Source organism: Buteo buteo, chromosome Z (assembly GCF_964188355.1).
Source record: "Buteo buteo chromosome Z, bButBut1.hap1.1, whole genome shotgun sequence".
Classification (NCBI taxonomy): domain Eukaryota; kingdom Metazoa; phylum Chordata; class Aves; order Accipitriformes; family Accipitridae; genus Buteo; species Buteo buteo.
The window spans coordinates 4,049,679-4,058,652 of NC_134204.1; positions in this window are offsets into that span (position 1 = coordinate 4,049,679).

Consider the following 8,974-nt stretch of genomic DNA (forward strand, 5'->3'; position numbering starts at 1 on the left):
GTGATACAGCCCAAGTTCAGGGAATCCAGCCCTTGCTGGGGATTTGCTGCACTGCTACCCACCACTTTGATTTAAGTCACTTCAGACATCTGAGTAACATCCAAAAATTAAAAATGCCATGAAATCTTTTTGGAACTCACTCTCCATTCAGTGAATTCCAGAAACCAGCCCCTCATCTTCTATCAAATATTGTTGGTGTTTATATTACATATGAACAGCTCTCAAGCTGTGTAGGCTCCCATGTTGCTAGAAACAACTTTTGATGAAAAATTTCCAGTTTTATTTGTGATTTCTTGGGTTGCACTTACCTCAATTCTTGAGTAGCAGGACTCCTGAAACCTGTTTTCCCAAAACTTGCATTCCTAATGTTTCCCTTCTGTGTTTAGTAATACGGTTGAGCTCATCTTGGGCCTTTCTTCCAGGAGAAGAAGAACATCATTTGGTGCCCTTCTTTATTTTTAACTGGCAATCTTCCCCCTCCTCCCCCCCCGCCCCAAAAATTTACAAGAACTTGTTTGATATATTTGATATATTTGTGATTGTTAACCTTTTGTCATATTTGGTTGAAACTGTTTAACAGCTTCAGAAGTTGTCAGTCTCATTTCCTTAAGCAACATAGTTAAAAATAATACTACCATGAAAGCATGGCATATTTTTTCTTTAACCTGATGGCAGGTAATGATTGGCAAAGATATAGTCTAGTCTCTGTTCTTCTACATTTCTCCTGGTAATTTATCCTTACTTTTGTTTACTCTTTAGCCATTTGTATTTCTGACCACTTTTCGCTTCACATCAGGCAACAGCGAATGCCATGCCAGGCAAGAGCAGAATCTGGTAGTCCTTTTCATTTGGTTCTTGCAATGCCTCCTAGTTTGCTGCTGTCTGACTCTTACGCTGTTTTCCATTACCTAAGAGTGGCCGTATTGGCTCAGACCAAGGGTCCATCTACATCTGGTGGTCCCCAACCAGGTGTAGTTCTGAGATGATACATCAGAAAAAATGTTCTATTTATTGGATTGGAACTATTAATGTTCTGTGATGTTTTTAGCCTGGATTCTTAAGGAAATGCAACACTTTTGCAAATGAACCGCTCATCCTGCTATAATAGCTCTTGAATCTGTTGCTCACCTTCAACCACTGGTTCCTACAAGTTTTGTTAATATTCAGGTTGAGCTGAAAATGGTCCAAAGAATCTGGGCAGAAGAGCAAAATTAGAAATATCCGAATCCCAGGAAGTGGGATTCCAGAAACAGGTTTCCTGGCTGCTTACGGCACTGCTTGTTTAATCAGTGTAGTACGGAAAAGTCAAATATTTTGCTAAACTCTCAGCTTGATGTATCTCTGCAATTACCTTCATTAACCCATCAGGCAGTCTCATCAAAGAGCAGAGGGATTTTTTTTTTGGAGGACTGTTCCTATAAAACCACACGTTGAACCACCACGTCCCCTTATTTGGCTGATTTTTCACTATCCAGATTCCTGGTTGTCCAAACATAAATATCCTACTTTCCACTAAATAAATGACAAATATCGACTTTGTAAATTTGCAGTGGAAGGCTGCAGAAAAGGCTCTCGCTTCTGAGAGCAGTGTTGACAGACCTGTAAAGCTGATGAAATGACGGAGGGCAGTGATTTCAGGGAAGCAGATGCATAACTGGGGACTAGCTTCACCTTCATGCAGTTGGCAACTCTTGCTGTTAGTAATGGAGGAAGATCAAAACAGGGGGACAGGGACAGGTGAGGAGGACGTCCCCACCACTTCTGGCATTCACTCTCATTTATCTTACAGGATACAGTGATTTGGCCTTTGACACCCATTTTTACTACTGGAGACATGATGAAAAGAGGCTGAGGACAAGAGGAAGAGCGTGTCCAAGTGGCACGCGTGCCCTACAGTCTGACCAGCAGAAAAACGGTGTCATGCACAGAGGTGGGACTCAACACCCGTGCCCGTTGCTTGCTATCTACATCGCATGCCCTTTCCCCCTGGCATCTGCTTGGGGTGCAATTTGGTTAGCGAAGAAAGGATTGAATTAGATCCCACATGCAGAAGAAACTCTTATAGAGACGTAGATCGTAGCCGGTGTATATTCTCATTGACACAACAGGTTTGTTCAGCCTGGATTATTTGCTAGCCATAATTACATAGCACACAGATGATTTTAAACGTGGGACCCCTCGCTCACTCTGCTGTAGCCTGGGTAGGCAGGAGGCATATTAGGAAATTGCTCGGATAATGTTGAAGAGGATGGATTTGTGATTATGGTGTTTTGACCCACCTGGTAGTCTGCCCTTGGAGCTCTACTTAACAGGTCTTCCCTGTGTCTCTTCAAGCAGTTAATTTTGTGGCCAAGTCCCTGAACTCTCTTCCCGTTCCTTTTTCACGTGTAGGGCTGTTTGCTTCTCTGCCATCCAGTCATCTTGTGAATGCTTGCTCAAGGACACCGTGGAAGATTTGTGCTAATAATGAAAAGCTTGAAGGGGGCAAGAGATTTTGCCCAGGAAAAATAACGTCGATCAACTCTATTGTGTCTCTGTCCCATTGAGCTAATAACAGAAAGGTTAGCTAATGGGCTGGCTTTAAGGGGTTGCGGCCGTGTGAATTAATGCATTATATTATATTATTGTCTAAGCAAACTTCTCAGCTACCTTGCAGAGATGTAGGGGTTTAGAATATTTGCTTCTCCTATTTATATATTTTTAATTTACAAAGAGATTTTCCAGTCTTGCCATCTCCTTCTGTCACGGACCAATAACCAGGAAAAGAGAGCAGGATTTTTCTGTGCCGCTTCTTTGCTTAATATCGGGATATTTTCAGCAGTCAATGGGGAATATATTTCTAGGTTTGGGGGTTGAGGCTGGTTTTTTTTGTTTGTCTGTTTGTTTCTCTTTGCACCACAAACCGCACGAAGGGGCCGGGAGGATTGCGCATTACATAAGAGTGGCCCTCCATGCTTTAATGTGGGTCTGCGCCGTGCCATGCAGCGAACATAATGTGTCCTCCCAGGGACAATTTGCATAAAGGATAAATAAGAGAATCACAATGTGAAGTTTATTCATTTTTAAATCCTGCAGCGTTTGTGATTGAAGGCCCAAGCTCAGATGTTTTCCTGATGTGTACCATTAAGAGTCAGGGCTTTGCCTAATGTCTCTTCTGTTACTGCAGGGGGATGTAATGTGCAGTATTTCTCCACACTGGAGTATCATTTTCAGCATATACCACTCGACTAGGGAGTGAGGAACTGCAGGCTGCATTATCTTGTACCGGGCCCACTCTCCTTAATTTGCTGTAACCGAGCCAGCACATTAAATACAAAACATATTGATGTTCTCTGAGAACCCTTGAGGGTCTTTACCCTTCCTTGTCAAAGGAACTGTGCAATCCAGGAGGAAAGAAAAAAGGCATTTTGCCACGGTGAAAATAGTTGCGCTGCTGGCATGCCGTGGCTGACATAACGCTGTGCTTCCATTTACTTCACTTAGAGGGGAAAGTCATAACAAAAGCCATTTTATCTTTTAACTCCAGATCAGGGTCACTGGAGAGAGATGGTCTGAACCCCAACTCAGGTGATGTTGGTAGCAAAGGCATTATACCGCACACTGAAATATTTACTGAAGTCATAGAATCATTTAGGTTGAAAAAGACCCTTAAGACCATCGAGTCCAACCGTTAACCTGACACTGCTAATTCCACCACTAAACCATGTCCGCTCTGATGATCTCGCAGTTGAAATCTGGTGGTGAAAGGGTCTGGTCCTGCCTGGGCACCATGGGCAGGAACTCCTACAGGACATCCCAGTGATCCTCTGATAAAGGTTTGTAGACTTGGGCCAATGTTGTGACCCACGTCCAGATCTGATTTTGGTGGTACTGGGTAAGGGCTAAGTTTCTTTTCAGGCCTGCTGCCAAAAAAATTAATGCAAGTCATTAATGAGAATGAAAGCAAGAGCGTACGTGTATTGCCAGATCTGCTTGTGTCCCATCACCAGTAAGGGATGTAACAGAGGTGCCCCAACATCCCACTCCCCACATCAGTTTGCAAGCTCTAGCACCGTATGTCTGCAGATGGTTGCCTTGCGTTGTCCAAAGTGGGTTTGTGGACCACAATTTTAGCGCAAAGCTTTCAACACATTAAAAGTGAACATCTGGAACTATAACAACTGCTTCTTCGTCACGGGTGAGTTTGGGTTTTTCTCATCTTTAGATCTGAAATCTCTCTGGTTAGAGTTGAGTTGTTCTTTTCCTGTGTCTTCTGAAGGGGATTAACAGCAATTATCTCACTGGCACCAGAAAGGACGAAGTGTGGTTTGTGGATTTGCGTCCTGTGATTGACAGTCTTCGGTATCTAAGAGGGAATGAACTCAGCTAAAAGGTGTTCTGTATTTGGAGGAATTTGTAAGGTCTCTCATGTTGGCTCTCTTGAGGTCCTCTAAGACATGAATTTCAGCCTTCACGTATTCAGAAGGTCTCTGCCCTCAGCCTGCTTGTGCTAACGTAATTTGTAAAGACTGGGCAATCCTGGAGCTTTCTCTCCTGTTATCAATTTTGCTTTAAAAAAAGAAATACAATAAAAAATATATCAGGGATACACTCAGGTGGAGACACACACACAGATAGTAAGGTAACAGAGGCTTCCTTAAGAAATCAGGTCAGACTGTGACAACATACAAGTAATACTACTATGAAGTTTCTCTGAAAATTATGTATAGTACAAACCTATTTCCCAGTTACTCATTTTAATGGGTAAATTCACTGGGTATTCATCCATTTTTACACTAAATCATGCACTTTTTATTGCATTAACTGGGAGCTAGCATTGATCTTGGGCTCTGAAAGTTAAACCCAGAATTGAAGTTTTGACACTGTACCCTTCGGTGCCTTTGGGGAGGGAGTTTAGGTTGGGTGTGTTGCATTCATTTATTTGGGAACAGCAACACAGAGTTCCCCACTCTGTGTTTTCAGATGAAGCAAACCTCAGCAAATCCTGCAAGCTCCAGCTTAAGACACAGGATAGACCATGCTGCCACAAATCCAGCCACAAAATGAACTTACTTTCTTTTAGAGCACAACAAAACCTATAACAAACATCATTTGCAAATGTATCACTTTGAAGGTAAGCAAAAACCAAAGCAAACCCAAGGCAGCATTTCTAAGCTTGATACGTTGGGTTTTTTCTTTTTCCTACTGAAAGCTCATGTCTGGCTCATTAAGTTACACGATATTTGCCATGGGTAATGTTTATTCCAAACCATTTTATGCAGCTCTAACCACAATCCTTCAGATTCTGTGCAATCATTTGTTGTCCTTAGTATTAGAAAGCCTTTGTGTAGTGGGAGAATACTAATTGCCGCCGCAGCCATCGGTGGTAGAGGGCTCTTGCGCTGCACACGTCAGCATTTCCCTTCCTTGTGCTTTTCAGTATGGAGGGAAAGATTTTATATGTCAGAAAATATTTTGTAAAATACGTTTCAAGGAGTGCGGAGGAAACGTCTTGGGTGAGAAAGTGCTTAGGTGAAATTGCTGTCATTTCCAACCAGGAGTAAGGAGCCATGTAGTAATTCTTGGTTTTGATTATTTGAAAGAATTTTTGTGGTTGATCCAACATGGTCCATTCCTTTACATAGATCAGGAAGACCCGTTTTCCACCTAGCAAAGAGGGGATAATTCACTGCCTGGTGAAAAAGGCAGAGCCCTCTTGAAGCCAACTGGTGTCATGAAGGAAACCAGAAGTAGTAAGCAGGAAACAAATGCCTATGGACAAGACACTGACTTTGGGGATTTGGGCTTTAGTGTTTATTCTCTGGCCTTTGAAAAAGCAATTTTTTGTTTCATGTTCTTTGTTTTTACTGCCCTGAGGTGATGTCTAACAGGTAGACGGACCAGCCGCTGGGCACTGCTGAGCTGCTTGGTGGATCTGCTCCTGTGCTCTATATGGGTGGATCTGTCCCCACCAGGTCCCACATCCTCCCACCCCAGCTCCTTCCTACCCTGCATCACCTCTGGTTCCTCCCAACCCCTCCTCACCCCTGGTGGACATCCAGCCCTTGCACCATCCCTTAGCCCACAGGAGATCCTCCTCATCACCAGGGCACCCCCAAAACCTCTCCACAGGTGACACGGCTTTGCTCCATGTTGGCTGTGTCCAAGGACAGGACATCAGTGGAGAGACCTGGACAGCAGCCTGTCATCTCCAGTTGACACCAGTTCTTTACCTTATTGAGGTACTTAGTTTGAATACTGATTAATGAGCATCCTGAAGAAGGTAACGTATTGTTGTGAGCTTCTCGTGTTGTGGCACAACATAACTTTGACTGACACATCCAAAAACCCTACTTTTCTTAAAATTCCTTTTTTTGGTTTCTCTGTGAGCTCTGTGGGGCAGGGTCACCTCCAGGCTGTGTGTCTGTACAGCACCTGGCACCACGGAGGGCTTGAATCCAGGGCTTCCAAGAAATGCTGGGAGAGAATTGCAAGAAATAGTTTAAGGTCAGCATTGTTTTTCCTCCCTTGAAGAGTAAATGCAACAGAAACTTATTATATGAACTGGCTCGGTCAGGGGAGATTTCTTGTTATTCATAGTAAAATTCATCTGTGGGAATTTCACACGTTCTCTTGCAAGATGGGAAGTAGCAGCACTTTATTAACTCAGGCAATGAGATCCCTTATACAAAGAGGATTCTGGTTTTGAATCTCTGGTGGCACCGAAATAGAGGGATGATAACTTTTCTTCTTCGTGCTCCCACCAATGCACCCCAATTCCTCTCCCTGGCACCAGGAGGACCTGAGGAACACCTCAGGAATGAGCAGGACTGTGACTTTGGGACATTTGGCCATTGAGGCAAGGGACACTGTGTACACCCTTTGCTGTGCTTTGCAAACCTCCTCCCATCGCCTTGAACCCTCACCCCAGGGTCACCTCACCCCACAGCCCCCTCCTAGATCCACCAGCCCCAACGTCTGCTCCAGGGGATGGGCTCCACACGGTGCTCGCCTGGGGAAGAAAATGCAAAAAAAGAACAGTGGGGAGCTCCAGCGTAGGCGTAAAAATTGAGTGCAAGATTCATCCATGTCTTCCCTGCAAAATACACCCCAAGCTCAGCCTCTCTCTCTGCTTTTTCCCTCCCCATAGCCCCAGCAAAGCCCTAACGCTCACAGTTTAGTCCTACCTCGGGGAGGGCGCGCGCACGCGTGTGTCTATGTGTGTGTATTTTTTTTTTTTTCCGGAGTGACTTGTTTGTGCTGTCATCAGCCGTTGTTTTGGTAAATGGTGAGTTAAACAGATATATCCAAGCGTAAAATCTAAAAAATGTTCCCTGTGGGCGCCTGGGGGGTGTTGTTTGAAATCAACTACATATCAATTGAGCGGCGGCGAGCGGATCCGATGATAAATTCCAGTCCACAGACGCCTTATAAATTACATTTTTTTGTTCACGATCTAGCCTCATCTCAGCTCCCCAGAGGCCCTTAGACTGAGAACTATGATTGTGTTGGAGAAACGTTTGCTCAGCTTGAGCGATGCCATTAGTGTTACATGTGCCAGGCCGCTCTCCCCAGCACCCCCCACTTCCATCCCTCCATCCCCCCAATCCCAATCCGATCCCCCCCACCCCCTTCTTCCCTTCAACAAAATGCAATATGTGCCTGGTAATTTTTCTGTTCATTATCTCATTGTTTTCTGTAAGTACAAGGTTAGATTGAATTACTGCAGGCTCTATTGTCTATTTGTAATTCTCCTTCCATGCCGCGCTACTAATGAATGGGCAATTTAGTCAAATCTTTGTAACGGCTTCTTCTGTGCGTCAGCCACTTAATTACTCTGAGCTTTTCTCACTGCTGCTTTATTGCATGGAAACTCAGGCTGCTTCCAGGTCTTTGCTAGGGGATCTCCAGCTCCGAAAGAAAAAAAAAAAAAATCACAACAATATCCAGCCCGGATCATCCTGATTCCTTGGTGTAGCAGCATCCTCAGCACGCAGGACTTTCCCCTCCCATATGGTTTATTTGCTCTATAGTTAGTGGGTTTGTTATTGTCATGTGCGCAGAGGAAACTGGAAACCGTCACCGTGTAAATTAGGCAAAGTACATCTAAGGTGAAGACCCTTTCATAGGATAGGAGCTTGGAAAAAAAGGCAAATTAAATAAATGCTCAGGACCTCATAAGGAATATGGCCCACTCTATGCAATTCCACTGAAACTGAGATGCTAATCTTGATGTTTTGGGATCGCCAAAATCTGAATTTGTTTGACCTTAGTCCAGGGGTAGGAATTGGGCTTTTTTGTTTGTTTGCAAAAAGGGTATGTTCACCTTTGTGTTTAATATCCAATATTTCAATCTGCAAATGAGGGGCAGGGCATGGGTATAAATAAATTTTTAAATCCATTTAATAAAATTAAATGTGATCATTTATAACTAGCAGTGCGATAGGTATGTGTAGAAAGCTTTAAAACAGCCCTTTCATAATAAATACTTTTCTTTAATAACAGGATACAAAGAATGGAAATAAGAGGAAATAAAGGAGTTTAAAAGAAAGTGTTGTGAATTATAAAGAAGATCCTGGGACATTATCTCCATGCATGATCTGACTCACCTATTTAAACTCCTAAAGAGACTGTTCCTATTTTCAGTGACTGAAAGAGGCTGACGGAGTGCAGGAGTGGGCCCAAAATCGTGGGTAAGCAGACTCCAGGTGTAACTGAACTCCACTTTATCTGTGTGTTTAAACTGGACACCAATGTTTTATGTCAACCACATTTTTAGGAAACTGCACTGCCTCTTTACGACATCCGTGTATTTTGTGTTTTTCACTTTTGCACAGGCTTTATTACCTTCAGGGAGGAAATGCTCTAACAGTCTTTCTCTGATCCTGTTCCAATTTATATCTACATGTTGTTACATGAAATCCAAATCTCTGGTTGTACTTTTCTTTGGTCAAGTTTCTCGGTTTTTAATTCAAAATTAAAACTTTGAATTTGT